Source organism: Notothenia rossii (assembly GCF_949606895.1).
Source record: "Notothenia rossii genome assembly, chromosome: 4".
Classification (NCBI taxonomy): domain Eukaryota; kingdom Metazoa; phylum Chordata; class Actinopteri; order Perciformes; family Nototheniidae; genus Notothenia; species Notothenia rossii.
Window position 1 is genome coordinate 49,304,701 of NC_136902.1, and position 14,778 is coordinate 49,319,478.

Below are 14,778 nucleotides of genomic sequence, written 5' to 3' on the forward strand. Positions count from 1 at the left end.
CACCAGACTTCATATGATGGCTAATGGTCCGGCCCTCAACAGCTCTCCGCCAATTATGGGATGTCATCATATGCCGTTTCGATGGCAACGCGTCCCTCGCCAAAAAACCTGGTGTTGTTGTAATTCAATGGAAAATCCTCCAAACGGCACCAGACTTCAGACTATCATTAATGGTCCGGCCCTCAACAGCTCTATGCCAATTATGGGATGTCATCATATGCCGTTGCCATGGCAACAGATCCCTCGCCAAAAAACCTGGTCTTTTTGTAATTCAATGGAAAATCGTCCAAACGGCACCAGACTTCAGACTATCATTAATGGTCCGGCCCTCAACAGCTCTCTCTCAATTAGGGGATGTCAACATATGCCGTTTCCATGGCAACCCATCCTTCGCCAAAAAACACGATGTTGTTGTAAGTCAATGGAAAATCGTCCAAACAGCACCAAACTTCAGACTATCATTAATGGTCCGGCCCTCAACAGCTCTACGTCAATTATGGGATGTCATCATATGCCGTTTCCATGGAAACGCTTCCTTCGCCATAAAATACCATGTTGTTTTAAGTCAATGGAAAATCGTCCAAACGGCACCAGACTTCAGACTATCATTAATGGTCCGGCCCTCAACAGCTCTATGTCAATTATGGAATGTCCTCATATGCCGTTGCCATGGCGACAGTTCCCTCGCCATGAAACACGGTGTTGTCCTAACTCAATGGACAATGGTCCAAACTGCACCAGACTTCAGACTATCATTAATGGTCCGGCCCTCAACAGCTCTATGTCAATTATGGGATGTCCTCATATGCCGTTGCCATGGCAATGCGTCCCCCGCCAATAAACCTGGTGTTGTCGTAACTCCAATGGACAAGGTCCCATCGTCCCCCAGACTTAACTTTTATATCACCGGTCAATGCCTCAACAGCTCTACGTGAAATCCGAGATCTCACCATATGCCGTTTCCATGGCAACACTTCCCTCGCCCAAAAACCCGGTATTGACGTAACTCAATGGAAAATCATCCAAACGGCACCAGACTTCAGACTATCATTAATGGTCCGGCCCTCAACAGCTCTATGTCAATTATGGGATGTCATCATATGCCGTTTCCATGGCAACGCTTCCTTCGCCATAAAATACCATGTTGTTGTAAGTCAATGGAAAATAGTCCAAACGGCACCAGACTTCATATGATGGCTAATGGTCCGGCCCTCAACAGCTCTCCGCCAATTATGGGATGTCATCATATGCCGTTTCGATGGCAACGCGTCCCTCGCCAAAAAACCTGGTGTTGTTGTAATTCAATGGAAAATCCTCCAAACGGCACCAGACTTCAGACTATCATTAATGGTCCGGCCCTCAACAGATCTATGTCAATTATGGAATGTCCTCATATGCCGTTGCCATGGCGACAGTTCCCTCGCCATGAAACACGGTGTTGTCCTAACTCCATGGACAATGGTCCAAACTGCACCAGACTTCAGACTATCATTAATGGTCCGGCCCTCAACAGCTCTATGTCAATTATGGGATGTCCTCATATGCCGTTGCCATGGCAATGCGTCCCCCGCCAATAAACCTGGTGTTGTCGTAACTCCAATGGACAAGGTCCCATCGTCCCCCAGACTTAACTTTTATATCACCGGTCAATGCCTCAACAGCTCTACGTGAAATCCGAGATCTCACCATATGCCGTTTCCATGGCAACACTTCCCTCGCCAAAAAACCCGGTATTGACGTAACTCAATGGAAAATCATCCAAACGGCACCAGACTTCAGACTATCATTAATGGTCCGGCCCTCAACAGCTCTATGTCAATTATGGGATGTCATCATATGCCGTTTCCATGGCAATGCTTCCTTCGCCATAAAATACCATGTTGTTGTAAGTCAATGGAAAATAGTCCAAACGGCACCAGACTTCATATGATGGCTAATGGTCCGGCCCTCAACAGCTCTCCGCCAATTATAGGATGTCATCATATGCCGTTTCCATGGCAACGCTTCCTTCGCCATAAAATACCATGTTGTTGTAAGTCAATGGAAAATAGTCCAAACGGCACCAGACTTCATATGATGGCTAATGGTCCGGCCCTCAACAGCTTTCCGCCAATTATGGGATGTCATCATATGCCGTTTCGATGGCAACGCGTCCCTCGCCAAAAAACCTGGTGTTGTTGTACTTCAATGGAAAATCCTCCAAACGGCACCAGACTACAGACTATCATTAATGGTCCAGCCCTCAACAGCTCTATGCCAATTATGGGATGTCATCATATGCCGTTGCCATGGCAACAGATCCCTCGCCCAAAAACCTGGTCTTTTTGTAATTCAATGGAAAATCGTCCAAACGGCACCAGACTTCAGATTATCATTAATGGTCCGGCCCTCAACAGCTCTCTCTCAATTAGGGGATGTCAACATATGCCGTTTCCATGGCAACCCATCCTTCGCCAAAAAACACGATGTTGTTGTAAGTCAATGGAAAATCGTCCAAACAGCACCAAACTTCAGACTATCATTAATGGTCCGGCCCTCAACAGCTCTACGTCAATTATGGGATGTCATCATATGCCGTTTCCATGGCAACGCTTCCTTCGCCATAAAATACCATGTTGTTGTAAGTCAATGGAAAATCGTCCAAACGGCACCAGACTTCAGACTATCATTAATGGTCCGGCCCTCAACAGCTCTATGTCAATTATGGAATGTCCTCATATGCCGTTGCCATGGCGACAGTTCCCTCGCCATGAAACACGGTGTTGTCCTAACTCAATGGACAATGGTCCAAACTGCACCAGACTTCAGACTATCATTAATGGTCCGGCCCTCAACAGCTCTATGTCAATTATGGGATGTCCTCATATGCCGTTGCCATGGCAATGCGTCCCCCGCCAATAAACCTGGTGTTGTCGTAACTCCAATGGACAAGGTCCCATCGTCCCCCAGACTTAACTTTTATATCACCGGTCAATGCCTCAACAGCTCTACGTGAAATCCGAGATCTCACCATATGCCGTTTCCATGGCAACACTTCCCTCGCCAAAAAACCCGGTATTGATGTAACTCAATGGAAAATCATCCAAACGGCACCAGACTTCAGACTATCATTAATGGTCCGGCCCTCAACAGCTCTATGTCAATTATGGGATGTCATCATATGCCGTTTCCATGGCAACGCTTCCTTCGCCATAAAATACCATGTTGTTGTAAGTCAATGGAAAATAGTCCAAACGGCACCAGACTTCATGGCTAATGGTCCGGCCCTCAACAGCTCTCCGCCAATTATGGGATGTAATTATATGCCGTTTCGATGGCAACGCGTCCCTCGCCAAAAAACCTGGTGTTGTTGTAATTCAATGCAAAATCCTCCAAACGGCACCAGACTTCAGACTATCATTAATGGTCCGGCCCTCAACAGCTCTATGCCAATTATGGGATGTCATCATATGCCGTTGCCATGGCAACAGATCCCTCGCCAAAAAACCTGGTCTTTTTGTAATTCAATGGAAAATCGTCCAAACGGCACCAGACTTCAGACTATCATTAATGGTCCGGCCCTCAACAGCTCTCTCTCAATTAGGGGATGTCAACATATGCCGTTTCCATGGCAACCCATCCTTCGCCAAAAAATACGATGTTGTTGTAAGTCAATGGAAAATCGTCCAAACAGCACCAAACTTCAGACTATCATTAATGGTCCGGCCCTCAACAGCTCTACGTCAATTATGGGATGTCATCATATGCCGTTTCCATGGCAACGCTTCCTTCGCCATAAAATACCATGTTGTTGTAAGTCAATGGAAAATCGTCCAAACGGCACCAGACTTCAGACTATCATTAATGGTCCGGCCCTCAACAGCTCTATGTCAATTATGGAATGTCCTCATATGCCGTTGCCATGGCGACAGTTCCCTCGCCATGAAACACGGTGTTGTCCTAACTCAATGGACAATGGTCCAAACTGCACCAGACTTCAGACTATCATTAATGGTCCGGCCCTCAACAGCTCTATGTCAATTATGGGATGTCCTCATATGCCGTTGCCATGGCAATGCGTCCCCCGCCAATAAACCTGGTGTTGTCGTAACTCCAATGGACAAGGTCCCATCGTCCCCCAGACTTAACTTTTATATCACCGGTCAATGCCTCAACAGCTCTACGTGAAATCCGAGATCTCACCATATGCCGTTTCCATGGCAACACTTCCCTCGCCAAAAAACCCGGTATTGACGTAACTCAATGGAAAATCATCCAAACGGCACCAGACTTCAGACTATCATTAATGGTCCGGCCCTCAACAGCTCTATGTCAATTATGGGATGTCATCATATGCCGTTTCCATGGCAACGCTTCCTTCGCCATAAAATACCATGTTGTTGTAAGTCAATGGAAAATAGTCCAAACGGCACCAGACTTCATATGATGGCTAATGGTCCGGCCCTCAACAGCTCTCCGCCAATTATGGGATGTCATCATATGCCGTTTCGATGGCAACGCGTCCCTCGCCAAAAAACCTGGTGTTGTTGTAATTCAATGGAAAATCCTCCAAACGGCACCAGACTTCAGACTATCATTAATGGTCCGGCCCTCAACAGCTCTATGTCAATTATGGAATGTCCTCATATGCCGTTGCCATGGCGACAGTTCCCTCGCCATGAAACACGGTGTTGTCCTAACTCAATGGACAATGGTCCAAACTGCACCAGACTTCAGACTATCATTAATGGTCCGGCCCTCAACAGCTCTATGTCAATTATGGGATGTCCTCATATGCCGTTGCCATGGCAATGCGTCCCCCGCCAATAAACCTGGTGTTGTCGTAACTCCAATGGACAAGGTCCCATCGTCCCCCAGACTTAACTTTTATATCACCGGTCAATGCCTCAACAGCTCTACGTGAAATCCGAGATCTCACCATATGCCGTTTCCATGGCAACACTTCCCTCGCCAAAAAACCCGGTATTGACGTAACTCAATGGAAAATCATCCAAACCGCACCAGACTTCAGACTATCATTAATGGTCCGGCCCTCAACAGCTCTATGTCAATTATGGGATGTCATCATATGCCGTTTCCATGGCAACGCTTCCTTCGCCATAAAATACCATGTTGTTGTAAGTCAATGGAAAATAGTCCAAACGGCACCAGACTTCATATGATGGCTAATGGTCCGGCCCTCAACAGCTCTCCGCCAATTATGGGATGTCATCATATGCCGTTTCGATGGCAACGCGTCCCTCGCCAAAAAACCTGGTGTTGTTGTAATTCAATGGAAAATCCTCCAACCGGCACCAGACTTCAGACTATCATTAATGGTCCGGCCCTCAACAGCTCTATGCCAATTATGGGATGTCATCATATGCCGTTGCCATGGCAACAGATCCCTCGCCAAAAAACCTGGTCTTTTTGTAATTCAATGGAAAATCGTCCAAACGGCACCAGACTTCAGACTATCATTAATGGTCCGGCCCTCAACAGCTCTCTCTCAATTAGGGGATGTCAACATATGCCGTTTCCATGGCAACCCATCCTTCGCCATAAAATACCATGTTGTTGTAAGTCAATGGAAAATCGTCCAAACGGCACCAGACTTCAGACTATCATTAATGGTCCGGCCCTCAACAGCTCTATGTCAGTTATGGGATGTCCTCATATGCCGTTGCCATGGCAATGCGTCCCCCGCCAATAAACCTGGTGTTGTCGTAACTCCAATGGACAAGGTCCCATCGTCCCCCAGACTTAACTTTTATATCACCGGTCAATGCCTCAACAGCTCTACGTGAAATCCGAGATCTCACCATATGCCGTTTCCATGGCAACACTTCCCTCGCCAAAAAACCCGGTATTGACGTAACTCAATGGAAAATCATCCAAACGGCACCAGACTTCAGACTATCATTAATGGTCCGGCCCTCAACAGCTCTATGTCATTATGGGATGTCATCATATGCCGTTTCCATGGCAACGCTTCCTTCGCCATAAAATACCATGTTGTTGTAAGTCAATGGAAAATAGTCCAAACGGCACCAGACTTCATGGCTAATGGTCCGGCCCTCAACAGCTCTCCGCCAATTATGGGATGTCATTATATACCGTTTCGATGGCAACGCGTCCCTCGCCCAAAAACCTGGTGTTGTTGTAATTCAATGCAAAATCCTCCAAACGGCACCAGACTTCAGACTATCATTAATGGTCCGGCCCTCAACAGCTCTATGCCAATTATGGGATGTCATCATATGCCGTTGCCATGGCAACAGATCCCTCGCCAAAAAACCTGGTCTTTTTGTAATTCAATGGAAAATCGTCCAAACGGCACCAGACTTCAGACTATCATTAATGGTCCGGCCCTCAACAGCTCTCTCTCAATTAGGGGATGTCAACATATGCCGTTTCCATGGCAACCCATCCTTCGCCAAAAAATACGATGTTGTTGTAAGTCAATGGAAAATCGTCCAAACAGCACCAAACTTCAGACTATCATTAATGGTCCGGCCCTCAACAGCTCTACGTCAATTATGGGATGTCATCATATGCCGTTTCCATGGCGACAGTTCCCTCGCCATGAAACACGGTGTTGTCCTAACTCAATGGACAATGGTCCAAACTGCACCAGACTTCAGACTATCATTAATGGTCCGGCCCTCAACAGCTCTATGTCAATTATGGGATGTCATCATATGCCGTTTCCATGGCAACGCTTCCTTCGCCATAAAATACCATGTTGTTGTAAGTCAATGGAAAATAGTCCAAACGGCACCAGACTTCATATGATGGCTAATGGTCCGGCCCTCAACAGCTCTCCGCCAATTATGGGATGTCATCATTTGCCGTTTCGATGGCAACGCGTCCCTCGCCAAAAAACCTGGTGTTGTTGTAATTCAATGGAAAATCCTCCAAACGGCACCAGACTTCAGACTATCATTAATGGTCCGGCCCTCAACAGCTCTATGTCAATTATGGAATGTCCTCATATGCCGTTGCCATGGCGACAGTTCCCTCGCCATTAAACACGGTGTTGTCCTAACTCAATGGACAATGGTCCAAACTGCACCAGACTTCAGACTATCATTAATGGTCCGGCCCTCAACAGCTCTATGTCAATTATGGGATGTCCTCATATGCCGTTGCCATGGCAATGCGTCCCCCGCCAATAAACCTGGTGTTGTCGTAACTCCAATGGACAAGGTCCCATCGTCCCCCAGACTTAACTTTTATATCACCGGTCAATGCCTCAACAGCTCTACGTGAAATCCGAGATCTCACCATATGCCGTTTCCATGGCAACACTTCCCTCGCCAAAAAACCCGGTATTGACGTAACTCAATGGAAAATCATCCAAACCGCACCAGACTTCAGACTATCATTAATGGTCCGGCCCTCAACAGCTCTATGTCAATTATGGGATGTCATCATATGCCGTTTCGATGGCAACGCTTCCTTCGCCATAAAATACCATGTTGTTGTAAGTCAATGGAAAATAGTCCAAACGGCACCAGACTTCATATGATGGCTAATGGTCAGGCCCTCAACAGCTCTCCGCCAATTATGGGATGTCATCATATGCCGTTTCGATGGCAACGCGTCCCTCGCCAAAAAACCTGGTGTTGTTGTAATTCAATGGAAAATCCTCCAACCGGCACCAGACTTCAGACTATCATTAATGGTCCGGCCCTCAACAGCTCTATGCCAATTATGGGATGTCATCATATGCCGTTGCCATGGCAACAGATCCCTCGCCAAAAAACCTGGTCTTTTTGTAATTCAATGGAAAATCGTCCAAACGGCACCAGACTTCAGACTATCATTAATGGTCCGGCCCTCAACAGCTCTCTCTCAATTAGGGGATGTCAACATATGCCGTTTCCATGGCAACCCATCCTTCGCCAAAAAATACGATGTTGTTGTAAGTCAATGGAAAATCGTCCAAACAGCACCAAACTTCAGACTATCATTATTGGTCCGGCCCTCAACAGCTCTACGTCAATTATGGGATGTCATCATATGCCGTTTCCATGGCAATGCTTCCTTCGCCATAAAATACCATGTTGTTGTAAGTCAATGGAAAATCGTCCAAACGGCACCAGACTTCAGACTATCATTAATGGTCCGGCCCTCAACAGCTCTATGTCAATTATGGAATGTCCTCATATGCCGTTGCCATGGCAATGCGTCCCCCGCCAATAAACCTGGTGTTGTCGTAACTCCAATGGACAAGGTCCCATCGTCCCCCAGACTTAACTTTTATATCACCGGTCAATGCCTCAACAGCTCTACGTGAAATCCGAGATCTCACCATATGCCGTTTCTATGGCAACACTTCCCTCGCCAAAAAACCAGGTATTGACGTAACTCAATGGAAAATCATCCAAACGGCACCAGACTTCAGACTATCATTAATGGTCCGGCCCTCAACAGCTCTATGTCAATTATAGGATGTCATCATATGCCGTTTCCATGGCAACGCTTCCTTCGCCATAAAATACCATGTTGTTGTAAGTCAATGGAAAATAGTCCAAACGGCACCAGACTTCATATGATGGCTAATGGTCCGGCCCTCAACAGCTCTCCGCCAATTATGGGATGTCATCATATGCCGTTTCGATGGCAACGCGTCCCTCGCCAAAAAACCTGGTGTTGTTGTACTTCAATGGAAAATCCTCCAAACGGCACCAGACTACAGACTATCATTAATGGTCCAGCCCTCAACAGCTCTATGCCAATTATGGGATGTCATCATATGCCGTTGCCATGGCAACAGATCCCTCGCCAAAAAACCTGGTCTTTTTGTAATTCAATGGAAAATCGTCCAAACGGCACCAGACTTCAGACTATCATTAATGGTCCGGCCCTCAACAGCTCTCTCTCAATTAGGGGATGTCAACATATGCCGTTTCCATGGCAACCCATCCTTCGCCAAAAAACACGATGTTGTTGTAAGTCAATGGAAAATCGTCCAAACAGCACCAAACTTCAGACTATCATTAATGGTCCGGCCCTCAACAGCTCTACGTCAATTATGGGATATCATCATATGCCGTTTCCATGGCAACGCTTCCTTCGCCATAAAATACCATGTTGTTGTAAGTCAATGGAAAATCGTCCAAACGGCACCAGACTTCAGACTATCATTAATGGTCCGGCCCTAAACAGCTCTATGTCAATTATGGAATGTCCTCATATGCCGTTGCCATGGCGACAGTTCCCTCGCCATGAAACACGGTGTTGTCCTAACTCAATGGACAATGGTCCAAACTGCACCAGACTTCAGACTATCATTAATGGTCCGGCCCTCAACAGCTCTATGTCAATTATGGGATGTCCTCATATGCCGTTGCCATGGCAATGCGTCCCCCGCCAATAAACCTGGTGTTGTCGTAACTCCAATGGACAAGGTCCCATCGTCCCCCAGACTTAACTTTTATATCACCGGTCAATGCCTCAACAGCTCTACGTGAAATCCGAGATCTCACCATATGCCGTTTCCATCGCAACACTTCCCTCGCCAAAAAACCCGGTATTGACGTAACTCAATGGAAAATCATCCAAACGGCACCAGACTTCAGACTATCATTAATGGTCCGGCCCTCAACAGCTCTATGTCAATTATGGGATGTCATCATATGCCGTTTCCATGGCAACGCTTCCTTCGCCATAAAATACCATGTTGTTGTAAGTCAATGGAAAATAGTCCAAACGGCACCAGACTTCATGGCTAATGGTCCGGCCCTCAACAGCTCTCTGCCAATTATGGGATGTCATTATATACCGTTTCGATGGCAACGCGTCCCTCGCCCAAAAACCTGGTGTTGTTGTAATTCAATGCAAAATTCTCCAAACGGCACCAGACTTCAGACTATCATTAATGGTCCGGCCCTCAACAGCTCTCTGCCAATTATGGGATGTCATTATATACCGTTTCGATGGCAACGCGTCCCTCGCCCAAAAACCTGGTGTTGTTGTAATTCAATGCAAAATTCTCCAAACGGCACCAGACTTCAGACTATCATTAATGGTCCGGCCCTCAACAGCTCTCTCTCAATTAGGGGATGTCAACATATGCCGTTTCCATGGCAACCCATCCTTCGCCAACAAATACGATGTTGTTGTAAGTCAATGGAAAATCGTCCAAACAGCACCAAACTTCAGACTATCATTAATGGTCCGGCCCTCAACAGCTCTATGTCAATTATGGAATGTCCTCATATGCCGTTGCCATGGCGACAGTTCCCTCGCCATTAAACACGGTGTTGTCCTAACTCAATGGACAATGGTCCAAACTGCACCAGACTTCAGACTATCATTAATGGTCCGGCCCTCAACAGCTCTATGTCAATTATGGGATGTCCTCATATGCCGTTGCCATGGCAATGCGTCCCCCGCCAATAAACCTGGTGTTGTCGTAACTCCAATGGACAAGGTCCCATCGTCCCCCAGACTTAACTTTTATATCACCGGTCAATGCCTCAACAGCTCTACGTGAAATCCGAGATCTCACCATATGCCGTTTCCATGGCAACACTTCCCTCGCCAAAAAACCCGGTATTGACGTAACTCAATGGAAAATCATCCAAACCGCACCAGACTTCAGACTATCATTAATGGTCCGGCCCTCAACAGCTCTATGTCAATTATGGGATGTCATCATATGCCGTTTCGATGGCAACGCTTCCTTCGCCATAAAATACCATGTTGTTGTAAGTCAATGGAAAATAGTCCAAACGGCACCAGACTTCATATGATGGCTAATGGTCAGGCCCTCAACAGCTCTCCGCCAATTATGGGATGTCATCATATGCCGTTTCGATGGCAACGCGTCCCTCGCCAAAAAACCTGGTGTTGTTGTAATTCAATGGAAAATCCTCCAACCGGCACCAGACTTCAGACTATCATTAATGGTCCGGCCCTCAACAGCTCTATGCCAATTATGGGATGTCATCATATGCCGTTGCCATGGCAACAGATCCCTCGCCAAAAAACCTGGTCTTTTTGTAATTCAATGGAAAATCGTCCAAACGGCACCAGACTTCAGACTATCATTAATGGTCCGGCCCTCAACAGCTCTCTCTCAATTAGGGGATGTCAACATATGCCGTTTCCATGGCAACCCATCCTTCGCCAAAAAATACGATGTTGTTGTAAGTCAATGGAAAATCGTCCAAACAGCACCAAACTTCAGACTATCATTATTGGTCCGGCCCTCAACAGCTCTACGTCAATTATGGGATGTCATCATATGCCGTTTCCATGGCAATGCTTCCTTCGCCATAAAATACCATGTTGTTGTAAGTCAATGGAAAATCGTCCAAACGGCACCAGACTTCAGACTATCATTAATGGTCCGGCCCTCAACAGCTCTATGTCAATTATGGAATGTCCTCATATGCCGTTGCCATGGCAATGCGTCCCCCGCCAATAAACCTGGTGTTGTCGTAACTCCAATGGACAAGGTCCCATCGTCCCCCAGACTTAACTTTTATATCACCGGTCAATGCCTCAACAGCTCTACGTGAAATCCGAGATCTCACCATATGCCGTTTCTATGGCAACACTTCCCTCGCCAAAAAACCCGGTATTGACGTAACTCAATGGAAAATCATCCAAACGGCACCAGACTTCAGACTATCATTAATGGTCCGGCCCTCAACAGCTCTATGTCAATTATAGGATGTCATCATATGCCGTTTCCATGGCAACGCTTCCTTCGCCATAAAATACCATGTTGTTGTAAGTCAATGGAAAATAGTCCAAACGGCACCAGACTTCATATGATGGCTAATGGTCCGGCCCTCAACAGCTCTCCGCCAATTATGGGATGTCATCATATGCCGTTTCGATGGCAACGCGTCCCTCGCCAAAAAACCTGGTGTTGTTGTACTTCAATGGAAAATCCTCCAAACGGCACCAGACTACAGACTATCATTAATGGTCCAGCCCTCAACAGCTCTATGCCAATTATGGGATGTCATCATATGCCGTTGCCATGGCAACAGATCCCTCGCCAAAAAACCTGGTCTTTTTGTAATTCAATGGAAAATCGTCCAAACGGCACCAGACTTCAGACTATCATTAATGGTCCGGCCCTCAACAGCTCTCTCTCAATTAGGGGATGTCAACATATGCCGTTTCCATGGCAACCCATCCTTCGCCAAAAAACACGATGTTGTTGTAAGTCAATGGAAAATCGTCCAAACAGCACCAAACTTCAGACTATCATTAATGGTCCGGCCCTCAACAGCTCTACGTCAATTATGGGATATCATCATATGCCGTTTCCATGGCAACGCTTCCTTCGCCATAAAATACCATGTTGTTGTAAGTCAATGGAAAATCGTCCAAACGGCACCAGACTTCAGACTATCATTAATGGTCCGGCCCTAAACAGCTCTATGTCAATTATGGAATGTCCTCATATGCCGTTGCCATGGCGACAGTTCCCTCGCCATGAAACACGGTGTTGTCCTAACTCAATGGACAATGGTCCAAACTGCACCAGACTTCAGACTATCATTAATGGTCCGGCCCTCAACAGCTCTATGTCAATTATGGGATGTCCTCATATGCCGTTGCCATGGCAATGCGTCCCCCGCCAATAAACCTGGTGTTGTCGTAACTCCAATGGACAAGGTCCCATCGTCCCCCAGACTTAACTTTTATATCACCGGTCAATGCCTCAACAGCTCTACGTGAAATCCGAGATCTCACCATATGCCGTTTCCATCGCAACACTTCCCTCGCCAAAAAACCCGGTATTGACGTAACTCAATGGAAAATCATCCAAACGGCACCAGACTTCAGACTATCATTAATGGTCCGGCCCTCAACAGCTCTATGTCAATTATGGGATGTCATCATATGCCGTTTCCATGGCAACGCTTCCTTCGCCATAAAATACCATGTTGTTGTAAGTCAATGGAAAATAGTCCAAACGGCACCAGACTTCATGGCTAATGGTCCGGCCCTCAACAGCTCTCTGCCAATTATGGGATGTCATTATATACCGTTTCGATGGCAACGCGTCCCTCGCCCAAAAACCTGGTGTTGTTGTAATTCAATGCAAAATTCTCCAAACGGCACCAGACTTCAGACTATCATTAATGGTCCGGCCCTCAACAGCTCTATGCCAATTATGGGATGTCATCATATGCCGTTGCCATGGCAACAGATCCCTCGCCAAAAAACCTGGTCTTTTTGTAATTCAATGGAAAATCGTCCAAACGGCACCAGACTTCAGACTATCATTAATGGTCCGGCCCTCAACAGCTCTCTCTCAATTAGGGGATGTCAACATATGCCGTTTCCATGGCAACCCATCCTTCGCCAACAAATACGATGTTGTTGTAAGTCAATGGAAAATCGTCCAAACAGCACCAAACTTCAGACTATCATTAATGGTCCGGCCCTCAACAGCTCTACGTCAATTATGGGATGTCATCATATGCCGTTTCCATGGCAACGCTTCCTTCGCCATAAAATACCATGTTGTTGTAAGTCAATGGAAAATCGTCCAAACGGCACCAGACTTCAGACTATCATTAATGGTCCGGCCCTCAACAGCTCTATGTCAATTATGGAATGTCCTCATAGGCCGTTGCCATGGCGACAGTTCCCTCGCCATGAAACACGGTGTTGTCCTAACTCAATGGACAATGGTCCAAACTGCACCAGACTTCAGACTATCATTAATGGTCCGGCCCTCAACAGCTCTATGTCAATTATGGGATGTCCTCATATGCCGTTGCCATGGCAATGCGTCCCCCGCCAATAAACCTGGTGTTGTCGTAACTCCAATGGACAAGGTCCCATCGTCCCCCAGACTTAACTTTTATATCACCGGTCAATGCCTCAACAGCTCTACGTGAAATCCGAGATCTCACCATATGCCGTTTCTATGGCAACACTTCCCTCGCCAAAAAACCCGGTATTGACGTAACTCAATGGAAAATCATCCAAACGGCACCAGACTTCAGACTATCATTAATGGTCCGGCCCTCAACAGCTCTATGTCAATTATAGGATGTCATCATATGCCGTTTCCATGGCAACGCTTCCTTCGCCATAAAATACCATGTTGTTGTAAGTCAATGGAAAATAGTCCAAACGGCACCAGACTTCATATGATGGCTAATGGTCCGGCCCTCAACAGCTCTCCGCCAATTATGGGATGTCATCATATGCCGTTTCGATGGCAACGCGTCCCTCGCCCAAAAACCTGGTGTTGTTGTAATTCAATGCAAAATCCTCCAAACGGCACCAGACTTCAGACTATCATTAATGGTCCGGCCCTCAACAGCTCTATGTCAATTATGGGATGTCATCATATGCCGTTGCCATGGCAACAGATCCCTCGCCAAAAAACCTGGTCTTTTTGTAATTCAATGGAAAATCGTCCAAACGGCACCAGACTTCAGACTATCATTAATGGTCCGGCCCTCAACAGCTCTCTCTCAATTAGGGGATGTCAACATATGCCGTTTCCATGGCAACCCATCCTTCGCCAACAAATACGATGTTGTTGTAAGTCAATGGAAAATCGTCCAAACAGCACCAAACTTCAGACTATCATTAATGGTCCGGCCCTCAACAGCTCTACGTCAATTATGGGATGTCATCATATGCCGTTTCCATGGCAACGCTTCCTTCGCCATAAAATACCATGTTGTTGTAAGTCAATGGAAAATCGTCCAAACGGCACCAGACTTCAGACTATCATTAATGGTCCGGCCCTCAACAGCTCTATGTCAATTATGGAATGTCCTCATAGGCCGTTGCCATGGC